General features: G+C 41.0%; 1 protein-coding gene across 3 annotated transcripts in view; it reads right to left on the bottom strand.

The window, feature by feature from the left end:
* The window catches only part of PLXDC2 (plexin domain containing 2), a 247,278-nt gene that overhangs the window by 118,353 nt on the left and 103,325 nt on the right, over positions 1-25,600 (bottom strand). The window contains exons 1-2 of one of the 3 annotated variants that reach the window (XM_048510915.1): positions 3,120-3,126; positions 816-819 (exon numbers count right to left, since the gene is read on the bottom strand). The exons of the other annotated variants lie outside the window; for them this stretch is intronic. The gene's annotated coding sequence lies outside the window, so the exon portion shown is untranslated. Of the gene's footprint in view, positions 1-815; positions 820-3,119; positions 3,127-25,600 lie in introns of those variants that run through there. 3 annotated transcript variants of the gene reach the window in all.

The following is a 25,600-nucleotide window of genomic DNA, read 5'->3' as shown; positions in this document are numbered from 1 at the left end:
AACCACATTCCCTATGCTGGGGACAAGGGCACGGAGACACTGGTGCAGGATCCCACACTGTGTCCCATCACTGGGGAGGGCTGCAGCGGGCAACCACTCGCAGATTTGACCCTCTGCCAGGGCAAGTGCGCTGGGGAGGACAAATTTGCCAGTGCAGCCCCACACTGCTCCCATTGGTGGATTCACCCCCGCCCCCGGATGGGGCTGTAAATATCTCAAGATCATCCAGGAAATTTCATAGCAGCAAAGATTTGAACTCAAGTCTCTGAGATCATAGTTCAAAATTTTAACCACTATATTACATTGCAGTGGAACAGCCCACATCCTATAAATAAAATACACACATTTAAGGGCATATTTTCCACACATTGCAGTATGGCCACTGAATTCCTGGATGAAATATGATGGCCTGTACATTTCTTCTGATCCAAGTGTAAGAAAGGACTATCCCCTTATTTTCTTCATATACTTACAGAACTAATCATCCCTCCTCACCTGAGAATTGGAATTTACCACCAACATGCTTAAATCTTAAATGACTACTATGCACAGTTTCCATAAGCATATTTCTTTTTTGCTTGCAAATATTTATATAAAACTTTACCTGTTCGTGTTTACTGGAGGATGAATGTCTCAGACTGGCATACCTTTACCACAGTACAATATATGGTGTCCAGATTTATAGATCTCTTGAACAATTCATGCAGAAGGTAAGAGTGCATACTGTAAAGCTTTATTTTGAATAATCTTATGAGATATGGTTGAGCAACACTGCAGAGCTTGTAAAATGGATCAGGGCATTACAACTGTCTGGTTCTGCTAAGGACCAGGAGGAAATATTTTAAAATGTTACAAGAGAGAGAAAATCCATCAAGAAAAGCTGTCAGAGTAGATTTCTTACTGGCAGCTGTTTCCTTTATGAACATTTAAAATGGTGTCTTGGGCCCCTTCTGCACATGCAGAATAATGCACTTTTAATCCACTTTCAATTCACTTTGCAGGGGGATTTTACTGTGTGGAATAGCAAAATCCATTTGCAAACAATTGTGAAAGTGGATTGAAAGTGCATTATTCTGCATGTGCAGAAGGGGCCTTGCTAATGCAGTTCATTATTTATAGTTCAACGCTGAGTTTGCTTCATACCTACTAATATTTGGTAACAGCGCTTTGACACATATAAACAAATACTGTATGGCAAAATGGGCTTTTGAAAGACAGTCCAAATATGAAAGTATGGTAGAAAAACATACTAGAAGTCTATGTAAGTGATTGTCCTGACACAAAAAATTACAGATGGTTGAGTTTCGATAAAGATCCATTAACAGGACATTCCATTATGGTGGAACAGCTGAATAGAACCCTTTGAGAGCCACTCTAGTAAAGCACACAGAACCACAAGTTTAGGTCTGTAGAAACTATATGGATTATTAATTTGCATGCGAATTAGTAATGTTAAATGGTATATTTTCAGTTAGGCATGTGGACTTTCTCACATTGATTCTTTGTTGATCTCTTGCTCTGAATTTTGATGTAGTTTGGCTCATTAATTGTACAAGGTCACTAACCCCTGCTATAAATTATGGAAACACTTTGCATTGATTTTGGAGGTTTTAATGAGATAGAAGGGATGGACTCAAAAAAAGGAGCTTTTTCAGGCCATTAAGAACTTCACTGGTCAAGCCAGCATCCTGAATTTTGCTTAGAAGGTATTACGTTTATTCATATAGTATCATCAATGCATACAGTGTTTTGCAGAGTACAAAAAACCAGATTCCTGTCCTGAGAAGCTTACAAAATTTGACACAAAGGGGCCAAAAAAAGGGTAGTGGCAGGGATAAACAGAGAGAATACAAACACAGTGATGTATAGTTTGGTTTAATTTCCGAAAGGGGTTGTGCTAAAGGCTTCATGGAAAAGGGCTTCAGGGTATGGAAGGAGTTCTTTTATCATTGGTTCAGTACAATCAGATCAGGATGCAAGCCTTTAAATTTTGTATGAGTATGAATACAATTGTAAGCCCTGACCTGGATGGCCCAGGCTAGCCCCATCTTGTTAGATTGCGGAAGCTAAGCAGGGTCAGCCCTAACCAGTAGTTGGATGGGAGTCCACCAAGAAAGACCAAGGGTCACTACGCAGAAGTAAACAATAATAAGTGACTCTGAATGTCTCTTGCCTTTAAAACCCAATGGGGACAGAAACTGTGACTGGATGGCAAAAAAAAGAGAAAGTCCATGAAAGATGTGCTATAGTAATTCAATTTTTTCCAGCTGTGTCAGTCCAAAAGAAAAAGCCAAGAACACGATCCATGTAATCTTGAATGAGGACCAAACCCAATGACACACCACGAAGTGCAAGCTTTTGAGCTCACCAGAACACTTCATCAGGCCAGACATTATAAAACAAAAAAAAAATGAAGAAGAGGGGAAAAGCAGATTTTTCATGTCATGATTTTTAGAGCTATGGGGTTAAATCGATTTATCACCTCTTGCACTTCATGGCGTCTAGCCTGGAGTAACTTAAACCCAGCTCCATCTGAATCCGTTCTGCCTGTCATCAACAGCGAGTCATAAAACTGTGAACTGAAAAATGTGCTTTTCTCCTCCTCTTCCCCCCAAAAAACATTTAGATTGCACAGATGGTGTTCTTAGCTTTTTTGATTATAGTCGTCCAGTCAGGAAAAAAATTGAGAGAATTTTAAATATATGCAGTACTTATTTTATTAAACCTAAATTCATTCTACGCCTTTAGCAACAAAAAATGCACCATTGATATCTTATCATATAAAAGCAAACAGGACCCAAACAGAACATTCTCAAACAAAGATGGTCCAGCATGAGGCAAATTAAGTTACGATGTTGGTGTTTTTTCTTTTGGTGAGATTCGAGTATAGGTGCCAGTCAATCTTTCTCAGGCTAAACTTCTCAAATGAATTGTCTTGAAGGATGAAAAGGTGATGACAAAGGGTCTACATTTGCTACCCTGAGCAACTTGGAGGAAAGATGAACAAAAATATCAGTAAATATGCAAATGGAGCATGCAGGCCTATGTGTGTATCACATGTGAATGTCTAAAGAAAACAGTCACATAGTACAGAGCAATCATTCTGCAGGAAACTGTACCGTATTGTTGTCGGATATAGATCTTATTTAAGACTGCAGTATACTAAAAAAATTAACTTTTTTATATATATCAATTGTGCCACAATGGTTTTGTGAGAATATGAAACACTTCTGGTTCATTTTTCATGGAGACTTCTTTTCTACTGTATCTCTAAACTTAATTTCACACTGTTTTAACCAACAGTACTGTATGATGGCCCATGAACATTCAATACAGTCCATACCTAATTTTTTTTCTTTCATCAGAAATGTGATGGATATGAGAAAGAGTGCAGAGTTTTGCAGCTTTGTCAATGAAGCAGGAAGAGAGTTCTCTAAACCATAACCTGAAAAGTGGTCTTGGTCATGAAGAACTGCATATCTGAGACTGACAGATAAGAGGACTCCTCTAGGAAGTAGAAAGCAACAAAGATATTTATAAGCTTGCCAGCACTGTCTGTCAGCAAATACTAAGAAATTCTGAGGGCAGTTCTTCTAGACGGCAGTCTAAGGGCAGCATGTGACATTTCTCTTGGATGATGCTCTAGGAATGTCTCCATATCTCTATGGTAAGCAGCAACTCTGTGAAGGCCTTATTCTGGTCCATTTTCTGTTCTGTTTCTCATTTCTCATTGAGAGTGGGGGATTGGCGCCAAAGGTGAAGGTTTACCCACTGCAGGTAGCCTAATGGCAAACTTAAATGGATACCACACACAGCACTGTGTAAGGAGTTGCACAGTGCATTCCAAAACCAAGATATCCATTCCCAATCTCACTGTCCTTGATTAAAATAACTGCACCTATTTTTTAAAGACAGCACGAAAATGTGATACAGCTTTTAATTTCCGCTGATTTCTAAACTGCACATTACTCAGACTGTTGATTATTGCCAGAAAACGCAGTTGCTGACACATGATCACGGAAACTCTAAATATACAGAACATTAAGTCATTTTAAGAAGTTCCTTGGCAGAAGGAAGTCTGCAAGGATGTCCACTTGCTATGTGCTTAGGTTTAAAAGAATTATGCTGAATTAAGTCATTGCAAGTGTCTTGGCACTAGGAAAGCTGCAAAGCCTCTCAGGAATTAAAGTGAAATGACTTTTGAGATGCTAAGAGTTTTCTTTCACACAAAATTCTCTTTCATTTAAGAAAATGCTGCCATGCTTGTAGCAAAAATTTAAAATGGGCTCGATTGGTATGCTGAAATACTAAACCTCTTCTCTCTTTTTTAAAGAAAGACTCACATTTATCCTCTGCTTCCAAATGACACAATTGCTACAGCATATGTTGTGGGGCTACATATCCCAGAATACAATTTGCATGCGGAGATGATTTCTGTGTTCCAGATGATAACTGGCCTCTTTCGACAGATTTAAGATTTCAAACATATTGTTGAGTACCAGATAAACTGCTATGTCCAAAGAAGTGTGGCATTTCCAAATACCTATATAATTGCTCTCGAATGTCCTTCAATTGCTTGGGAGGTCTCTGGCCAAGAAATCAGTGAAACACAACGGAACATTGTTATTCACGTTTTACCTATTGATGCGCAAAATAGAATGGCTGTTCCCATCTTAAAACAGAAGTACCATGAACTAATTATTGATAGGCATCAAACACACACTGCTAAGTGCCCTTGGGTAGGTAAACCTAGATTGCATTTGAACAGACTGCTGGAACCAGCACAGACAGTCAGACGTGACTGAAGTCCCAATCTCAAATCCACTTATTATGTGTTTATAGGAACATATGCCTTGCACAGGGACAGATCATTAGCTCCCTTCTCCAATGCTGTGCATTTTGACAGACAGCATCTCTCCAAGGCCTCAGGTGGCAGTCTCTCTTAGCTCTATTATATGAGCTTCTTTTACATTGAGGTGGTAAGGATGCAACCCAAAATCTCATGCATTCAAAACATGTGCTCTGCAACTGAGCTAAGCTTAGTCATGATGTCCAGGAACTGATATCATTTCCCCTGCACCCTTCCTTTCAGTTTTTCAGCCAACTATTTTTTAAAAATGTTTGATGCCCAGAGAGGGGTTTTGTGAAAGATCTGGATTAGAAAATGTTTACAGTGAAGTCTTAAGCAAATCCACTGAGGATATTAGGCTTAGAACGGTACTATTAGTCAGTAACACATGAGCCAACTTTCTGGTGTGGTAGAAAAACAACTCAGTAACATCAGCAGCTATGGCCACGTGGCAAGCACCATTCCTTCCAGTGCTATTCCCTACGGTTTAGATGACAGGGAAAGATATATCTATGATCCCAGTAATCAAAGCAATAAACTATGTAGAAAAGCTTTCCCCCCTGCAACTACCATGAACATGAACTGTACTTAAAACCAATTATTAAAGTTCATGTATCCAGTCCAGGAACGCCATGACAAATACTCCATAATGTCAGCTTAGGGTCTCCTTGTTTAGTTAATTATCTGCTTCTGCAGCTCCTGGTGTGCATACCAGATTCTAGTCCTAATTCCCATAACTGCCCTAAGCATCTATCAGAGACTGCATCGCAAGTGCAATCTTAAAACAACTTTGGCTTTCATCTCTCTTCCTTGTGTAAACTGAAGCATATGGTCTTTTGAATGCTGCCAGACAGTCAAGAGCAAGATAAAATGCATTCATAAAGCACTGAACAGCTAATATCTTCTGGGTCTGCCAAGGAATAAGCTGTCTCTTACAGAACATAGTTCCACACAGCATTAGAATGGGATTTAAGAATATCTGCTTGATATTTTCTTCACGGGGTAGGGGAGCATCTGTCTTGCTCTATTTAGTGTGCTTTGTAGTGCTATATTACCTTCACCTGGATAGCCACAGGCTAGCTTGATCTTGTCAGATCTCAAAAGCTAAGCAGGGTCAGCCCTAGTTAATATTTGAATGGCTAACTGCCAAGGAAAATCCCCACTGTAGCATGTTTTGTGGGACCTGTGACATGTAAGCTCTGATCCTTCATCACTGTTGGTAAAACAGAAAACATATTTGATCTATCCCATTCAGTGCAAATGGTTGTGCTGATATTTACATCTTCAAGAACTTAATAAAGAATACTTGACTTTCTGGGAGAAGCTAGGTTTCCATGTGCAGAGAAGGATTTAAATATATGATTCACCCACATACAGTCTGCAGTAGTGCAGTCTAACAAAGGTACACCATGTGATTCTGTTAAACATGTAGGCCAGTTGTGACATTTTATATCTCTAAGGGATGTGAGTGAGTGAGTGAGTGAGTGAGAGAGAGAGAGAGAGAGAGAGAGAGAGAGAGAGAGGATGAATCAGTACATGTGGGGCCTACCATCTATATGTAGACTGATCTGATCATAATACTCATCATTTCTGGTATAAATGAACTTGCAGGATAAGTGCTGATAACAGAGTCAGAGTGAGGCCATGTTAGTGACATTAGTGACTGAGACACATATGCCACTGTGAGCATATGAGCTGTGTGAGGTTGTGAAGTTGTTTCCCACCACTTTCTGTTAAGTGCTGCTGTGAGAAGCTGCTGCCTGAAATTCTCCAGTGTGAAATTCTTCTCTTTACTGCTCCAACTGGCAAGAATAAAAACTCAAAAACAGAAAATATAAAATGGTGATGATTGAGGACAAGGGAAGAGAAGCCATGTTCCAAACACAAACATTAATAAAAATAATCTGGTGAAAATGGCCCACCCTCAAAAAGTCCTCCAATGGCATGGCAGCAAAAAAAATGCAGGCAAAATGCTGGCAGGAAGAAGAATGTATACAAAATACTCTCATGTGGAAAGCTTGTTTCCTTCTTTGATCAAGTGACAAGCTTACTGGATCGAGACAGTACTGTCAATGGTACAGAGGCGTAGCAAGGGGGGAAAGCGCCCAGTGCACTAGCGTGTCCTCTGCTCCCATCCCGCCCCGGAACGCCCCCGCCATGCCTTTGCCACACCCCCACAGGGGCACACAGCTGCAATAGTGTTTGCCCGGATTTCAGTAAAATTTTGACAATTATGTTATGATGGGTAAATTTGAGGGCTGCGGATTGGACTCCAGGATAGTTAGGTGGATAGGGAACTGGTAACTTTTAATTGCAGTTCATCTGAATGAAGGGAGGTGACCAGTGGGATGCCACAAGGCTCGGTTCTGGGCCCAGTACGTTTCAATATTTTTATAAATAATCTAGATGAAGGGGTAGACGAAATACTCATTAAATTTGCATATGACACCAAATCGGGAGGACCAGCAAACACACCAGAAGATTTAGAATTCAATAAGATCTGAACACACTGGGAAAGAGGATGGATGGGAACCAGATGCAATTCAACAAGTGCGAAGTTCTACATCTGGTTAACGAAAATGTGAAACATGCAAACTGGATGCGGGATATACATCTAGGTAGCAGTGTGCATGAACAAGATCTTGGGAGACAGATGCATTGTACACTAAGCATGAGCAGCCAGTGGGATGCAGCAGCCAAAATGGCTAATGAAAATTTGGGGTGTACCACCAGAGGCATAACATCCAAATTGCAAGATGTTATAGTCCCACTGTACACTGTATTGGTCAGACTTCACCTGGAATATTGTGTGCTGTTCTGTAGGCCCGTCTTCAGAAAGGATGTAAACAGAATGGAGCGGGTGCAGAGGAGAGTGACGAGGATGTTCAGGGGCCTCGAGATCAAGCTCTATAACAGTGGTTCTCAACCTTCCTAATGCCGCAATCCTTTAATACAGTTCCTCATGTTGTGGTGACCCCCAACCCTAACATTTATTCATTTTGCAGATGGAGAACACAGATGCAGAGAGTCTTAGGCGACCCCTGTGAAAGGGTCATTCGACCCCCAGGTTGAGAACCACTGCTCTATAAGGAAAGGCTGAGCAACTTAGAAATGTTTAGTCTAGAGAAAAGGAGGTTGAGAGGGAGAATGATTTGTTCTCTTTAAGCACTTGAAGAGCTATCAGAGGAGGGCAGAGAGCTGTTCCTGTTGGCAGCAGAGGATAGGATTTGCAATAATGGGTTTAAATTACAAGCAGAAAGGTACTGTCTGGATATCAGGGGGGACATTTACAGTAAGAGTTGTGCAGCAGTGGAATCTGCTACCAAAGGAGGTGATGACTGCCTCACTGGCAGTCTTCAAGCTACAGCTGGACTAACGCTTGTTAGAGATGCTCTAGGATGAGTACCTGCACTGAGCATGGGATTGGACCAGATGGCCTATATGGTGCTATCCAGCTCTATGATTCTAAGCCCTGTTGCATGTGCACATGCCTCTTCATTCACAACAAAGATTAATACAAAAGAGAATCCTTACTGTGCAAAGGCAATTAGAATTTGCACGGGAAACAAAGCTGCTACAAGAATTATGATGGGTTGACTATGAATATCTTGTTCTATATTATTCATCTTTGACATGATAAAGCTTTTGCTAAAACTTCCTCCTGGTGAATGGAAAGCTATCATAACTGGGAGAAAGGTCATGAAACAGGGAGTAGTACTTGTATGAATATCACTGTGTAAGTGTTCATATGTCACCCAACTAGCTTCTGGAAAATATCCATCTCACAGAAAGCAAACATTTCTTCTAGATACTATGAAAAGGAACAAAGCAGCTACATGGGGGAAAAACCCACTAATAATCTGCTTTCCATCAGAGCAAAACCTGTAAACAACTCTGACAGTTTTATGATGTCCACAACTCCTTATGTGGTAATGTACAATGAACGTACAAAGTTGTTTAGCGATTTTTCTCCAAATGAAAAATCTTAATTTTGAAACATGCTGAGTTCTACATTTCTAAAATTTCCATGTAAAGCTATTTTTAGTCTAGATTTGATTTCTCGTAAGTCTCTGAAATGTAGTTTGCAGCTCAATGAGAGCAGCTGGTGAGACCTAAAATACAAGGAAGCCTCCTTATAGTTACTTCTGCATTAGAAATCAAGATAACCTTTAAGCAGTGAGATATTATCTACAGAACCATATTTTATATGTGACTTCTCTGGGTAATGCAACAAAGGTCCCTTCCACATAACTTGCAGAATGCCTTTCGAAAATGCATCTTCACGCATTTTCTAATCCACATTCTTTTCAGCTGGATTTTACTGTGCGGAATAGTAAAATCCACTTGCAAACAATTGTGAAAGTGGGTTGAAAGTGCATTATTCTGCATGTGCGGAAGGGGCCAGAGACAGCACAGCATCAAAATGAACCTAGAGCTAACGGAAGCAAAAGTCGCATGTAATTTTTTACAGTTAGAAGTGGATACTGTCTTCCAGACAGAGGGGAGAGCCTTTCTATTTTGTTCTTTCTGATCAGATCTGAGACAGTTTCCACTGGAGGATAAAAAGCAATGGGTTGAGGTTTGTCCCATGAGTTGTCACAGGACTCCATTCTGCCACCAATGCTCTTCAACATTTAAATGAGGCAACAGAATGAGATTATAGAGCTTTAAAGTTAGGAATCATCAATACGCAGATGATGCATTACCAAAGCTGCCAGATGCATCCATCTCAGCAGCAAACCAGTGATGGGAGCTGTGGGCCAGTGGCTAAGGCAAAACAAACAAAAGCTGAATTCAAAGAAGACACAATTACTGCTTGTTGAAAAAAAAATTAGAGGGTTGGGATCCACTGGTGGTAGATGGGTGCAGCTGGCATTTTAAGGGCTTGGGCAAGCTCATGGACAACACCTTGCTATTTGAAAAAAAACAATTTGGTGTAGTACCCAAGAGTGCTCCATTTCTCTTTTCTTAGCTGATCTGGCCATGCTGAGTTCTCTTGCTTTTTTTTAATGGTGTGATTGGGTTGCTATAATGTGCTTTACATTGAGATGCCCTTCAAGGCAACTTGAAAACTGCAGTTGGCTCAATTGAGTTGCAAGAGTTGCAAAATGTGGACAGTTGGAATACGACGTCTGCTCCTGGACCCCAGCACAGCCCTCTCCCCAGGGTCTTGAGGTGCCTTCCGTCTGGCCTTAGACAGGGCTCAACTTTCTCTGACATCCAGAAGAGGCCTTTCCAGTTGCTAACTAGCCCTGTACCAGGCAACAGCTAGCTGGATTCATCCTCCTCAGTCGTCCAGGCCAATCCCCTTTATCCCATCCCACCAGATTGGGCTCTATCCATGGTTCTTCCCCATGGTTCTTCCTTCAGAGCCTTTTTAAAACAGTCCCTCTGGGTCCAGCTGCTCCACCCTCTTTGCAGCTGCAGGGTAGGGCTAGTTCTCAGGCTACCTTACCTCTGTGGCTGGCTTTGGCTCTTCTTAGGACCTGGGCTGCTGGGGTTGTTCCAGGGCCTTCACTGGCTGACTGGGCCAACCTGATGGTGGAGGCAGGCTGCTGGCCTCTGTCTGGCTTTCCTCTGGCTGCGCCTCTGACTTGTGGTTTTTTGCCCATGCGGGCCTTGGGCTCTCTCCCCTTCATGCCTCTGCTGCTGTTCCCAGGCCCTCTTCTCCTGGTGACAATGGACCAGCACAGTGGGTGATGCCATTTGCTGCTAGCTCCCCTTTCCTCCAGCATAACCTTTTATCCAGTGTGCTTGGGGGGTTCCTGCTGCCAGTGCCTCCCAGCCACCAAAGTCCTCTTGGACCTGGGATTATCCAGGTAACAATTCTTTCTCAGCAGGTTGGGACAAGCTGGGGCAGGAGGCCTGAGAATCTGGAGGCATGGCCTCTATAAACATAAATTGTTAGGGGTGTGTGGTTTTGTAGATCATAGCATCATATTGCATTGTTAAATGGATCTGTGGAACTATTTCATTTTATAAAAATGTGATACTTTACTGAATGCATTCATGGTATCCTAGATCAAAATAGAAAACACTCAAGGCTTTTCAAATGTGCTTTGAAACAATTTTAATTAACAGGCTGAAATGGGAAATAATTAAACTGCCTTTAATAATATAATCCCACTTATCACTCATCACCAGACTTCAATTTGATACAACAGCTGAATAAAGGAAAACTAAGGTAGAAGAAGAAAAGTTGCTTTTTATATCCCACTTTTCTCTATCTTTAAGAAGTCTCAAAGTGGCTGACAACCCTTCCCCTTCCCACAACACACACTTTGTGAGGCAGGTGAGGATGACAGAGTTCTGAGAGAACTATGACTAAGTCAAGGTCACCCAGCAGGTTTTATGTGTAGGAGGGGGAAACAAACACGATTTACCAGATTAGAGTCTGTCGTTCAGGTGGAGGATCAAATCCATTTCTCCGGATTAGAGTCTGCCGCTCCTAACCACTATACCATGTTGGCTGCTAAGAAAGTTTTACTGTATCACTCAGAAAAGCAGCACCAGACATTAAGAGATCACATATAGGGTAAGGCTGTAAATGCATATGCTGCAAGGCATACACAAAATCTGTGATTCATATGTTATCACAGCAGTACATCTGCTGCTCCTGTGATTAGATCCAGTAGCACCTCTTTTAACATTTGGATAAAAGGATCACATGGAACAGGTAGATCATGGGACACACCTACTCACTACTTCCCATCCACCCATTATTAGCAATCCCTTCCTCCAAATCACAGTAATGCAATGCTGCATGCAGCCAGGCAGAAACACATGAAGCTGTCTTGAAGTCAATATCATTTGTCTATCAAGATCAGCATTCTTTGATAGGCAGATGGAAGTCTTTCAGATGGAATCTTTCTTGACATCTACTACCTGGTCCTTTTAACTAGAGCTGGCAGGGATTGAACCTGGGACATTATAAATGCAAACCAGGCATTCAGCCATGGCCCCTACCGCAGCATTATGTTAAGATATGAATCATCTAGATAATCAGCTGTTCAGCACTGGATTGTAGACAGCAAGGTTGAAGGGAAAGGAGCCGGCACAGACTGCAGCGCATGCAGGCATCTTGTTGAAATCATCTATGCTACTTCTTTTAAATACAGGATTTATCTTTGGAAGGGGTGCTATCGTACAGTACCGGACAGCTGAGTACTAGAAGCAATCTTAACTTGAAATATCTGATTCTTTATTAGGCATCTAAACAGAATTATTCTTTCCTACGTACCAACACCGGTAATACAAAAAAGAAAATATACCCAAAATCATCCTTGGAAATGTTAATTACAGGAAAGCTCTTTTCAGCGGAAGCAAGCAGTATTTTTATACTGAAAATGTTTGTAGTTGATTACAGTGAAAAATGGTGGCTGTCATAAAGCAGCCGCAGCGTGGTAGCACTGATAAATTATTTGAAATGAAAAACCAAGAGCCCAGCTTCTGTATTCAGTGTGCTATTGACTCATGTCAGCTTCCATGACATTTGTTAATGTTTTTAGAAATGAGGCTGCACATATCACAGATACATTCTAAGCTCTCGTGAGTACTGGGACCACTCGAGCATTCTGTCCTGCATCTCATTTCCCAAGCCTGAGATGAAAAGGAAGGAAGGAGAACAGGACCGTATTGTGTCCTTAAGGCATACTCCTAACCCCTATTCAATTTTGGTTTCTGCGCCACCCAGGAACTAAGCTACCTTCAGTTCATGCACTATGCTCTTTGTATTTTAAATGTTTCCAGCAGGACAAAATAAGCACAACTGAGTAAAACTGGTGACCTTTTTCAGAAAGCACATAAAATGCCACCACAGTACACAGAATTGAAAAGAAAAAATGTTTAATGATCAATCACATTTTTTCAGTCTATCCCTTCCTCCAGACTGGTATACATTACTTTCTCTTTCCATTTCTGTTGGCATTTGGAGGGGAAAAACTGTGTGAAAGACACCTGCAAACATGTGTGTGTCTTTCCTCCAGCATATATCTCCAGGATCTATCTCCAGTTTATATCACTGTCTATTCTTCTTTTAAGTGCTCAGAATGGTTTACATTGTTCTTCCATTTCACCTTTACAACAATACTTTAAGGAAGCTTAAGCTGACAGCTAAAACAGGTATGACAGCATGGAGTTCCTTGAATAAACTCCCAAGCATTTTTTTCTTTTAACAAGGTTGTGAATAGGACATCAAATCAGGACCACAATACACTTGTGGATGGGTGTTAAGCGTCCTTCCGTCTCTGTTCCCTTACCTGAAATAACCCATGAAACTACTATTTCATCAGTTGTAGCAAACACAGGACATATCTTGGATGGAAATGTGGCATTAAAATGTTTTAAATTATATGTCTATATCTATATTTTCCTCAGTGAAGCAAACATTAGCTCCTCAGGGCTTCTCAGGTCTGGGAATGGATTAAGGGAAAGGCTTAATTTCCCTATGTCCATGCCTCAGTACTGATATGAACCAGGGTCTTACATGTCTGCTTTTAAATAGGAACAGGTCATCCTTCTGTTGAACCATTCCCAACCAGAATAAAGTCATTGCGGTGCTCTTAAAAGGCATTCTAGGACACCACAAAATGGACGCACATCCCTGGGGATGGCATCATTTAGTTTGACTCAGGCCCCTTCCGCACACGCAAAATAATGCGTTTTCAAACCACTTTCACAACTGTTTGCAAGTGGATTTTGCTATTCTGCACAGCTTCAAAGAGCACTGAAAGCAGTTTGAAAGTGCATTATTCTGCATGTGTGGAATGAGCCTCAGAGAGCCACTACAGGACCTGGTCAGAGATTCTGTCTGTTTCTCACACGACTCAGATGCAAACTCAAGCTTTGTATGAAATCAAATCCCATGAGTTCTTGTCAGCATGAATACGCAATCAGCTGAATATCAGGTTGGGCACAGGCAGTGGTGGGATTCAAATAATTTACCAACCGGTTCCGCTGGTGGGATTCAAATAATTTAACAACTGGTGGTTTACAAGCACCATTTTAACAACCGGTTCTGCCGACGTGGTGCTAACCTGCTGGATCCTACCACTGGGTATAGGCTCTGGTGGATCATCACCTTGGGATACGGTTGTCATAGTGTCCGGAAGAGGGATTTAAATCTAGGTGTTAACAAATTTCCCTATTCTTTTCCACATGTTTAAATACATAAAATACCAAGGAGAAAAGGAGGTAGAAGTTTCCACTAATTTGAAGCGGTACCCTAGAGAAAACTCGCAAAGTTTTTTTAGTCCCAGAACAAAGAAGGCCCCTGGAATCTTGTTCCCCCTGTGCACCCCCAGTAGTCTTGTGGGGCATTTCCATCTTCAGTGGAACTTCCACTCTCAGGGCTCTCAGCTCTGTGGTGATGGCAGCCAATCACTTGGCAATTTATGCTGCTGCCCACTCACCGTGGGCTGAAGCAGGACAGTGGAAGGGGAGTGAGTGATCTGTGTCCCTGGCATAATTACATCACTTCTGGGTTGAAACGGAAGCAGCTGGCATTGCACTGGGAGGGATGCTGTAACACTCATCCCCAAAATTCTGTGGAGTTTTGGGAAAGTGCTAGAATGTCCTTTGCATGATGCCAGCACTTCAGCATCAACTGGAAGTAATGTCATTGAATCAGACTTCACAAAGCTCTTGTCAGTTGCCAGGATGGACCTGGCAACTCTGTCTATTCTATAATATGTAGACCTCTGTTAGTTTTTGCTTTTGGCTCATTCCACACATGCAGAATAATGCACTTTCAAACTGCTTTCAGTGCTCTTTGAAGCTGTGCGGAATGGCAAAATCCACTTGCAAACAGTTGAGAAAGTGGTTTGAAAATGCATTATTTTGCGTGTGCGGAAGGGGCCTTTGAGAGGCTTTTTACCTGTATTGAGAGGCTTCCCACTAGGGCTATCTTAACACATGGGCATGCCTGGGGGTCCCACGAGCATAGGGGCCCCATGCTAATCCATGTATGTTACGACTTGCTGCCAACAGACAGGCAGGCAGGCAGGCAGGCAGGCAGGCAGGCAGGCAGGCAGGCAGGCAGGCAAAAACTATACTAAACTATAAATATTTGTTCTTGGAAAATGCATATTTTGCATTTTTGTTAAAGATAAGGAACAATATTAATGTTAATTTTTATGATAACAAGTGGACATTGGCATTCACCCCTGATTTGGTATCACAGCCACCTTTGCAACCATGTGCATGTATGCATACATATCTCATACACTATATAATGTGAATGGTTGTGTAGGTAGGGGCCTCAGTGCACTGCTTTGCCTAAGGGCCTATAATGCTGTTAAGATGGTCCTGTTTCCTACCAGACTCAGTGAACCACCAAATCGTTTTTGAAGGCATGCAGTGGACAGTTTCATTTCTACTGTGCCTTCCCACCCAGGTCAGGGCTCCCAGGTGATGAAAATTTAAACATTTTGAAGATGTTTTAAATGGTGTTTTAAAAACACGTGTAAAATATTTAAAACATTTAAATGAAACCTATAAACACATATAAAAACCTAAATTAGTGAATTAGAATCCAGCCATCATCTGAGTTTATGGTAGAAGAAACACACATTTGCTTGACTGTGGGACCCAAATTATGCAATGTGCTTAACTGATTTTTATATTGTCTTTAAAAAGCAATTATGAACCGTAGGGGGTTGGGAAGAAAGGAACACAAATTTGTTGAAAGCACTGCAGTCGACTGCGTTCTTTTCATAAATAAACTCTGAGCCCTTTGGGGGAGGGCGGTATAAAAGTGGAACCAATAAATAAATAAATAAATAAATAAATAATCCAGTTCACAAGTCTGGGGGCTCGAAGACTCTGCACTGCTGAATATGATATCTTGCAAACTGGACATAAAAAAGCACAGGCAGTAATTAAAGTGCCCCATGATGCTTCTTAAAAGAAAAGCAGAGCTAATCCTACCTTCCTAGCCCACAGCCTAATTAAGATAAACACTGTGCAGCTTTCAATATTAACACAAAAGGAAGCTTCTGATAAATGAGATTTGATTCTTAACCTAATACCACACAAATGAGGGCCAGACCTCTGCTGTGTGCTACAGAATTCAACGTCCTAGAAAACCCACACAGAAATTAAGAAGTTGACCTGAGCTACCAAGAACAATTCCTACATAGAAAGCTATTTAATGTAGGAGGTAGCCATTTTAGGAGCTGTATCATACACCGCATGTGGAATTGCTCTTCCCTTGCCTCATTTCAGAATACTTCTCTGCCAAGAGAAGCAGAGGATCCAAAGGATTTGAGGACCTTGCAGTCAAAAGTCTCACATAACCCTGGATAAATGGTAGTAGGCTGTCGATAATCTCTCAAGCAGGACAAAAGGTACAGCAGAAATCCTCATTATTATTAGCAGTTGTTCTTTCCATTGATCAAGAGCTTTACTTTAGGACTGCAAAGGGAACTCTGCCTTCCCAATTACCCACGTGTGCCAAATTTTCTGAACAGTTCATACGATCTTTCAGTTCTGAGTGATTTATCAGGACTCACAGTAAATCAATCAGTTCTGAGAAAGTACATGGTTGATATTATTTTGATAAATGCTGGTACATGCCTCAGATCCAGTATTAGTTCCTCATCTCTGGATGAGAAACCATTTCCTATGCTTCATTAATAGAACATTATCATATATCTGAGCTATACAGCTTCATTTTGCAAAGCAACTAAAGATTCTTACAAAGCAAAGTGTTGTAAAATATGTAGGAGGCCCTAACAGAGAACACTGAGTGGCATGACACAAGGCACAATAAAGTTCACTGTAGTGTACATAGATGGAAGTAACTCTGCATAGAATTGAATTGACAGCCACTTGCAGATTCCCCCCTGACTTTAAGAGAACACATAAATAAATAATAAATAATAGATAGCATACTTTATCAGAACCTGATATTTTTGAAGGCAAATTCATACACCTGGGATTCTTCCTCCATATCATGCACCACAAACTGTAACATATGCCTTTGTGTGTATGTTTGTGTTAGTATGCATGAGTAATGGCATATTGATAACCTTGTAGCAAGCTATCAGAAAATGCCAGAAAATTCTGACATCTACCAGTGAATTTGAAGGTTAGCTGACTCCTCTTGCTTGGAAAATGTACGAAGTCATCCTGATTTCAATAGCAACGTGTTGTGATTTAGCAAGTATTACTCACACAAGTAAGCTAAGAAAGAGTTAACTTTGTATGTTAAGTAGTTGATGATGTCACAGCTTAATTACAGACCAAACTGAATAGCTATTGGTTAGTTAGCTAGAGAGCCTGACAGAAGTATGACCAAGTCTGTATAGTGAACTACTACTTCTCCTTTCGATAGAAATCCTCTAGAAGCAGCAAGCAGGCAGACAGGAAGACAGCTAGGAAATAACTGTAGACCAAATGTATATAAACTTCTCTACTGCACTTTCATAGATTAGTAAAGTTATTTTTCCTATTGTTATAGAAACAAAGACTCTGACTCTGTTATTCCTTGCAACTCTGCTAAACTCCACCAAAAGAAGAGCACACATATACATATGCTAGCGGACCCGGCCACGCTTTGCTGTGGCGAAGTGAGGCAGAACAGCATGGTAGGTAGTAGACATCATGGGAGGTATTAGAGGTGTTTAAAGTCAATGTAATGTCTACCAGGCTCTCCCGTGATATTTGATCAAGATTATTATGGCTGAGGGAACCAGGCTAGGGCTTAGCCCTTCCTTGGGAATAAGTGCTACAGTTCTGGATGTTGATACCAGAGGCTAGGGAGACCTGCAGGTTCCTTTGAGGGATGCCGCATTGGCTGCATGATACTTGGGAACCATCCTTCCTAGGAGGAGGAAACAGTTTTGACCCCTTTCCCTCAAGGTCCATCAGTGGTCCATCTCTGTGTGGGCAGAGCAAATTCCTGAAACTGAACCTGTACCAGACTGTCAATGGTATCCTCTGCAGCAAGCCTGATGCTCAAGAGCAGCCTACCAGAAATGGGGTGGAGAGGCATTGCTGTCTGGAAATGAGGAGGTTTCGCAGGGCACAGACATAATTGTTACACCACCGAGTAGTAGAACCCCATCCATTACCTGTGGATGGGCTCGCTGTATGCTTGTTTGTGATAGGGAAGAGCTTGTTCAGTTTGCATCGCTACCTAGAGAGTCTGGTGAGAGAGTGAAGTCGATATGACAGGCTGGAGTGCCAGGGCCCACCAGAAAGGAAGCAGCCATGAGACAGAGGGAGAGAAAGGAGGAGCGTTCCCAGGCAAGGACTTATTGATGGCCATCCCCATCCAAGTCCTGCCTCTTGGCCAATAGGAAACAATTTTGGCTGTGATAGACGGGTCTGACCATGATTTCCGACAGGGGTCTCAGTTGGCGAGCATGCTGGCAAGGTCCGAGGTGGCGAGAGGAGTGCAAGACTCTGTGAGGCCTGCTGATGTGTGCTGGGGAGGGTGGCCGTGGGCAATGAGTGGGTCACCTGAGGGGGCAGGGTAGGTTGGTCGCTCAGAGGGTCGCCCCCACGGCCACCGACTCCCACGGCTCCAGCGGTGGATCCTTTTGTGACATTGCCGCCGTCACTTGCGTCCATGTGCATGTCGTGGGCAAGGCAGCCCCCCCATCGCAAGGCGGCCCCTCATTGGTCCGGCGCAGGGTTTGGACAAACGGACGTTTTACCTGGCTCAGGTGTAACATGTCAGGTATGTGAATGTCCAAAAACCCACCCGCAATGGAAAGCCATGTTCTGTGAAAATTTCAAAGCATTTGGTCCAGGCGTTTCAGCGTTAGGTCATGACTAACAAAGTCACGGGTAGCTTTTTATATATATAGATATATTTTTGACAACGGATAACACAGGGGACTTCAGCCTGTGGCTCTCCAGATGTTCATGGACTGCAATTCCATCAGCCCCTGACAGCATGGCCAACCTGGAGAGCCACAGGTTGCAGACCCCTGGGATAACATTTACCATGGAAGGGGTGTAAATATCAAAAGCAAACCTTCAGAGTCACTTCTTTGTGACGTGTCACGGACCGTCTCAACAGGTACCAAGAAACTTCCAATACGTGATTTTAGCTTTATTGCCTTCCTTCACTAGATTACAAGAAAGGCTAAGAACTATGAAAAGTTGTGAAGAAATATTTTCTAAATTTAGAAATAGGACATTGAACCATAAAATGTGAAAGACCCTAACAATTCTTGTTTTGTGAGACACTGAAGTCCGTGAAACTATTTATAAATGCTATGACCCTTTCAACATAAATCCACTTATTGGGCTAGAAGAATAACAGTTTGCCACATCTGAAAACGTTCCCCAATATCAGAGTTCACATGCTGTCCAATAATACAGTATATGTAATGCATTTGCTGACAAGAGGCACTTTTCAAACTGTTCACAACATTAGCTAATTCCATTTAGTTATGACAAACATATATCTCAAAGTCTCCTTTTTGCATTGTCACTCATTTAAATTGGGCTTTTAGCCATGTCTCTGTTTATTATATCCCTGAAGAAACCACATAATTCACTGATGGGAGCACTAAGGCTAACACAGTTATATCTGGAGGTTAAGATGTTTGTAGTGTACCAAACAAACCAGTGACAGCAAGGTGAATCTAAATTAGACAAGCTGCATTTATTCCACTGAATTTGAACTGTGTAGATTATTTTATTATGGGTGAAACATATAAAATTATTGATTGACCTAGCAATTTAGGGTCTAAACCCAGGACTGCTTAATCCCAAGAGCTCAGATTTTAGTTTATAGTGTGTGCTATGCTTATCACCATCCTACGGAGCTGTCAGCAAAGTGATTCACAGGAGCAAACTGTAAATCTGTTGCAGGCGAATTAAACATTTTAACTCACAGCAGAAGTATAACACCGATATCTCTGTAACTCCCATAGTCATTGGGATTTATACAAACTTTGAAAGGGCATCTCCTAGGATCTTCCTTAACCTTCAAGCTAGAACTTTAAGGATTACTTTCTTCTCAGATAACACTTCTGGAATTCTACCTGATTTCCCCTTATAATCCTGCCTAAACAGCTGTGTAGCAACACAGTGAGCCCCCAAAATAGAAGGCTATTTGGTCTGAGAAACTCCGAAATGAACCAACCTCCACAATTTTATCTTCAGAATATATTTCTCTCAACCCTCCCAAAAGTACTTCTGTTTTTCCCAGGATTAGTTGTTCCATTTGGTAACAGAAGTCAAAGAGAGTGTGTGCGTGTTTATCATTCATACACTAGTAATTTTGCAGCCTCATCATATATGGTGATAATGACTGATGTATTTGCTCTGTTCTGCAAGCTTGAAGTAATATCATAGCACAAATGCATATTAAAACTACTATAAATTTTTGTTAAAGGCTGTAAGCACTACTGACAATACCCTAGGAAAGCGATACTATGAATTACTATATCATTATATCCTACCGTAGAGCAGTTGTCATGAAAACAGCAAAACTACGTCATCTAGTGAAACAGAACTGTGTTTTTAATGCATTCAGGGGATGCCACAGTTATGCATAAACATATTACTTTAACCAAAACAAAATGGAAGAAGCTCCTACCGTAGAAGTCAAGTTTTTCAACCCTTTTTTAGGCTGAAAAATGCCCCCCTCGACTTAAACGCAGGTCTTCCCCCACAGAGTCATAGCGCTTACTCGCGAGTTACGAAGCCTTGTCCCCCTCACTAACTCACGCTTTCTTTCTTGCAGGCTCTAAGTCTAAAGCTTGGCTTCAGGGAAGTTGCCGCTCGAGGCAGCCTGTCTCTATGGTTTGTTTTCTTTTTTTTTTTTTTTTTTTTCTTAGAAGGGCAATGCTCAGCATTGCCCTTTTAAAAGAAAAACCATAGGAACCAGGCTGCCCAGCGAGCTGGCAACTTCCCTGAGGAGAATCCAGAAAGCAATAGACTTAGAGACTGCAAGAAAGAAAGCATGAGTTAGTAAGGGGAATGAGGCATTCTCTGCTTCGCTTTCTCCTGCCTTCAGCCACTTTCCCTCTTCCCAAACCCGCGCACGCCCACCTCACTCCTCCGTAAAAAGCCTCCCAAGGAGGAAAAGGGGGGAATGGAGCTTCTGGGGCGCTCCTTTCCTCCAGCTGTGGCTCCTTTGCCGGCTTAGTACCCTGCCTCCTGATGGATCTTTCCCACCCTTGACTTATACAAGAATCAATAAAATTTCCCAGTTTTTTGAGGTAAAATTGGGTGCCTTGACTTATATGCGGGTCGACTCATACACGGGTATATACGGTAAGTAGCCTGTTGAAGACTTAACATACTTCAGAAAGGGTAGCGTGTTGAGAACAGCAACTACACAGAATCGTATTCCGATATATGTTACCTACCCAAGCAATCTGAGGAGGAGTGACTATGTGCATTCTCCTCTAAGAAGCGTGGAATGTTGAGGGAAGTTCTTGTCCTACAGCACTTTAGAAATCAACCAGATTTTTGCAGTATCTTTGAGAGTCAAAGCTCCCTTCGTTAGATACAAAGGACATTGAAGAGGAAAGGAGGGATAGCAGTAGCGTTATTGAGAAATTGGTATTTTCAGTGTCTAAGAGATTTGGGTTGGAAGAAAATTTCCCAATCATTTATTTCTCAACCTTCCAGAGATCCCATAAAATGTATTCATAAATTCCATATTCTGTTGACTGCCACGGTTAAATGCAAAGGTCTGTTAGATTGTTGTGTAATCTCGAGAGCTATTCATTTAAGGTATGTGTTAGATTTGCATGTCTACATGTGCAGATCTATGAATTCTAAACTTGATTTTAATACACGAGCCACAGGTGTAAGAGTTTTTCAGAACATGGCTTACACATTGGGAATATGTATACGAAGCTAAATACTGAAAGAATATCTACCCATATCTATAATAAAGATCTATATAGATAGATATAGATAAATTTGTTAAAATACTAAAATATTATACAAATATTAAAATATTGCTTGCTACAAATCATCAGAGGAAGGTTATGTTGCATTGTTACCATATGCTTGTTGCTAAATTATCAGTATGTTCTATCAAGTATTCTATAACAAAGGGGACTCATGTTACATTGGTAAAACAAGTCTTTCACTGATGTTGTAAGTTCCTTCAACAATTTTTCATGATAATAACATTTGTGAGTTAGTGTTCTGAATACTCTGGCCAAATGAACTGCATGAAAAGCTTGCTATGACAAAATTAGGGCTTGTTAGACCTTCTACTAACTAAGCACATGTGCCAAGACTTGTGTAATATAAGCACATATACAGAATAACGTCAACAGTGAAAAAAGTCTGGAAGAAAACAAGACAGTGAAATATTAGCCTAATGGCTGCCTAGAACCAATGACATAATTGACTTTAAGAAAATCAATGGGAATGCAAAAAAAAAAAGAAATCTATGTAAATTAATTGTCTGGTTTACGCTCAAGATGTCAAAGTCCAGACTTTGATTTAGTGGGATGGAAAAATGGTTCAAATTTCACTTTCTGATCCTTAAAAAAAATTAAATTAAAAAAGGAAAATCAATGAGGTGCGGGAACGAAATGTGAATTACATTTGCTTCTGATTAACATCTGAAACAACTGATTGCTTTCAAAAGCTTCACTACTTCTATGGCACAGAAGTAAAAATTGTGTGTCCCCCCCTCCCCCAAGCTACGCTCACTGTCTAAACATCTGAACATAGATGGTTTTTATTAGGCATGGAATAAATTGTATTTTCTACTTAATGGCAAGGTAATTTTCTGGAATAAAGTCTTGAAAAGCTTGAATGAAAACAATTTAATGCCGCACCTGGGACTCTTCGGCAATAGCAGAATAATTTTCTGAAAAAGAAAACGGCAAATTTGTTTTTGTAGTCCTCCAGGAATAACATGAAAAGCCTGTACGTACAACTACCAAATGGTCTAACCATTTACGCTGAAATTTTATTCAAAGCACCAACATATTACGCTCAGGAGTAGATTCCATTTCCGCTGCCATTTAATTATTGAACAGTAATATTCCCAAGCAAAATGCTCTATCCCCAGATAAAAATAACAGTTATTCTTGGTTACGGAAATATTTTCTGTAGCAGAACACCCTGCGTTTAGCATTTTTTAGCAATCATTTCCCATAAAAAAACACTATCAGTTAAAAGAGCTACAATATTGTTCTGCACAGTCCTCATGTATGATACAGCTCTAAATACCAGCTAGCTGCCTCTGGCCATTAGAAACTGCCCCCAGGTGACCAGCAATTGACCTTCAGAATTTCAACTTTTCAGCAATGCCATGTGCGCCTGGCTCTTTAAGAAGGGGTGAGGAGGAGGCTCGAACTACATAATCATCACAGTCAGCCTGTTTAATTGTGTAAATCTACTTCTATAAGAGTGATGACAACATCAATTCTAGTTTCAACGTACATTCACTACATGCCAAAGCATTTTTTTTCCATAGCACAGTACTGGAGAAAGATCTACGAGACCTGGGTTTAAATCCTAATTCTCCCCCCTAACTTGCCTTATGACCTTGTGTCAGTCATTCTTTCAGTCTAACAAATCGCAGGCCTGTTGTAGGGATGCCAGTCCTCCTGTTATAGTAGGAGACTTCCCAGCATCCCTGCTTTTTGCCACCAGGAGGAAAAGGGGGGAATGGAGTGTGCACTAGCATGCTGATGTTACTTCCAGTACAATTCAGAAGTGACACAGAAGTGGACACTCATGCATTTATTAAAACTCTTAAGCTAAAATCATAAGATTTTTGTAAGCGTTATAGAGTCTAAAGACATCACTTCTGGTTTTTACCAGAAATGATATCAGCACACAGTTGATGACAACTGTGTGCCAAAATCCCACCTCCATTTTTTTCCCCTGGATTGCCGGATGTGACCTGCCAACCCTAGGCTGTTATGAAGAAAAATTAGGAAGGAAAAAAAATGTGTAGTCTGCCCTGAGCACCTTGAACAAAAGGCAAGATAAATATGTACTAAGGAGATTTATTTCCAGGGCAGACAATCTCTCTTCAGATCCCTTCAACCACAATTAGAGCGTCTATCTGTTCTGATTTACTTAAGCAAACTAATTTTTACTCTGTGTAGAGTCACATTTATAACCTCCGCTTTTCATGCCTAAACAAGACTATTGCTTATTATTTTATTTCCTTTTATCCTGTAACTGAGCCACTGTTGGGTGTGAATTGAACTATGAAGGAAATGTGAGCTGTTTTCATTTTGAAGCAGGAAAGAGGGCAGGAGTAAAAATGGCTTTGAAATGAAATTAACTCAAAGATTTAATGGCAAAAGGATTTTCCCCCCTCTCCTTTGACTGCTGTCTGCTTTTTCTAGTGCTTAATTTTTGAAGTCAGAAGCTTAATTGCCTGAAGTTATGCTTTCTGACTGTAAACGCTGTTTGTGATATATGGCTGTTTGTGGGGCCAGGGCTGAAGGGAAGAAGAGCAGAGAGAAGGTGATGCAACTTCCAAAACACCCTGACATGTAATGACACTGACAACCTACTGGAATGAAAATGGCCACAACATTCTTGGTATAGCAGCTGACAGAGCATAAAGCAATGGATCCTGATATCAGCCAACCCACCTGCTGACCAATGCTTTTCATTCCACCATGCCCCAACCCACCTGCTGGGTGGGGGAAATCCCATGCGATGGTAGATTGATGGATTCCACATGGGCACCAGTCACTGAGTGGTTTCCCCTGACACTTGGAGTGATAGTGCCTTGACAGCCACTGAGCTGGCCATGTCTCCATAAATCCTCATCCAAAATCCCTCAGGGGGAATCCCTGAAAGATGAGGAATTCAGGCATCCAGGCCAATCCCCCCCGCATCCAAATGGATCCTGATCCATGCTGATATCGCCCAACGCAGTTGTGACATGAACAGTAAAATTATGTTGATTTTATGGTTTGTTTTACTTGTGAGATGTCTTCAGCCGGTCTTGGGAGAGGCAGAACATCATTATTTTAAATAAGTAAATAAAATAATTATGATCTATAAATGTTGAACAGCAGAATAGTAAGCCACAGTTCAAAAATCAGGCCTACCAATAACCATTTTACTAATAACAATTTTCTGTGTTTTACCATATAAAAAATATTGAAATCAGCAAAGTCGTACATCAAAAACTCCTCCTTACCAGTACAATAAGATACGATGATCAATCATATCAAAACCAGAATATAGCTTTAATACCATTATCTCCTTTTTGGCAAAAAACTTAAAAACATGAAATATGTTTGAGCAATCACATTAAGAGAACAAATGGGACTAATGTTTCAGCAGCCAGGTCAAATGTGGCATTTAATCAAAAAAGTAGTAGTATACATCAAATTACGCCTGAAGACAGTTCGAATCTTATAAGGCTACTGGCTTAGAAGGATGCAACTTTGCTCAGGATTGCTATGTTAGTGACTTGATTATTCACTACCCCATGAAGTTGAAACTGAAAAAAAGCAAGTTTTGCAGTTGTACACATTAATTATTTATACCAATTTCTAAAGTAGGCATTATGGTGGCCTATCTTATAGGGTTGCAAGAATGACCAAAAATTAAAAAGGACAAAAGTATTTTCATAATTTCCCAAGCAAGACAAAATAAAAACAGTTCAGACTGAGGATGATGCTTACCAGTGTTTCAGAGGAGACAAATAAAAAGAAAGGGAAGAACATTTTTAGGGTATTACACCTACAGCATACAGCAAGACATAAGCTAAGTGATTAAGTAGACTTGCTTTGTGACGCGGCTCCCACTTCCATATAGAATGAACTGACCCTTTAG

Source organism: Sphaerodactylus townsendi, linkage group LG11, assembly GCF_021028975.2.
Source record: "Sphaerodactylus townsendi isolate TG3544 linkage group LG11, MPM_Stown_v2.3, whole genome shotgun sequence".
Taxonomy (NCBI): domain Eukaryota; kingdom Metazoa; phylum Chordata; class Lepidosauria; order Squamata; family Sphaerodactylidae; genus Sphaerodactylus; species Sphaerodactylus townsendi.
This window is presented reverse-complemented; position numbering and strand designations above follow the sequence as displayed.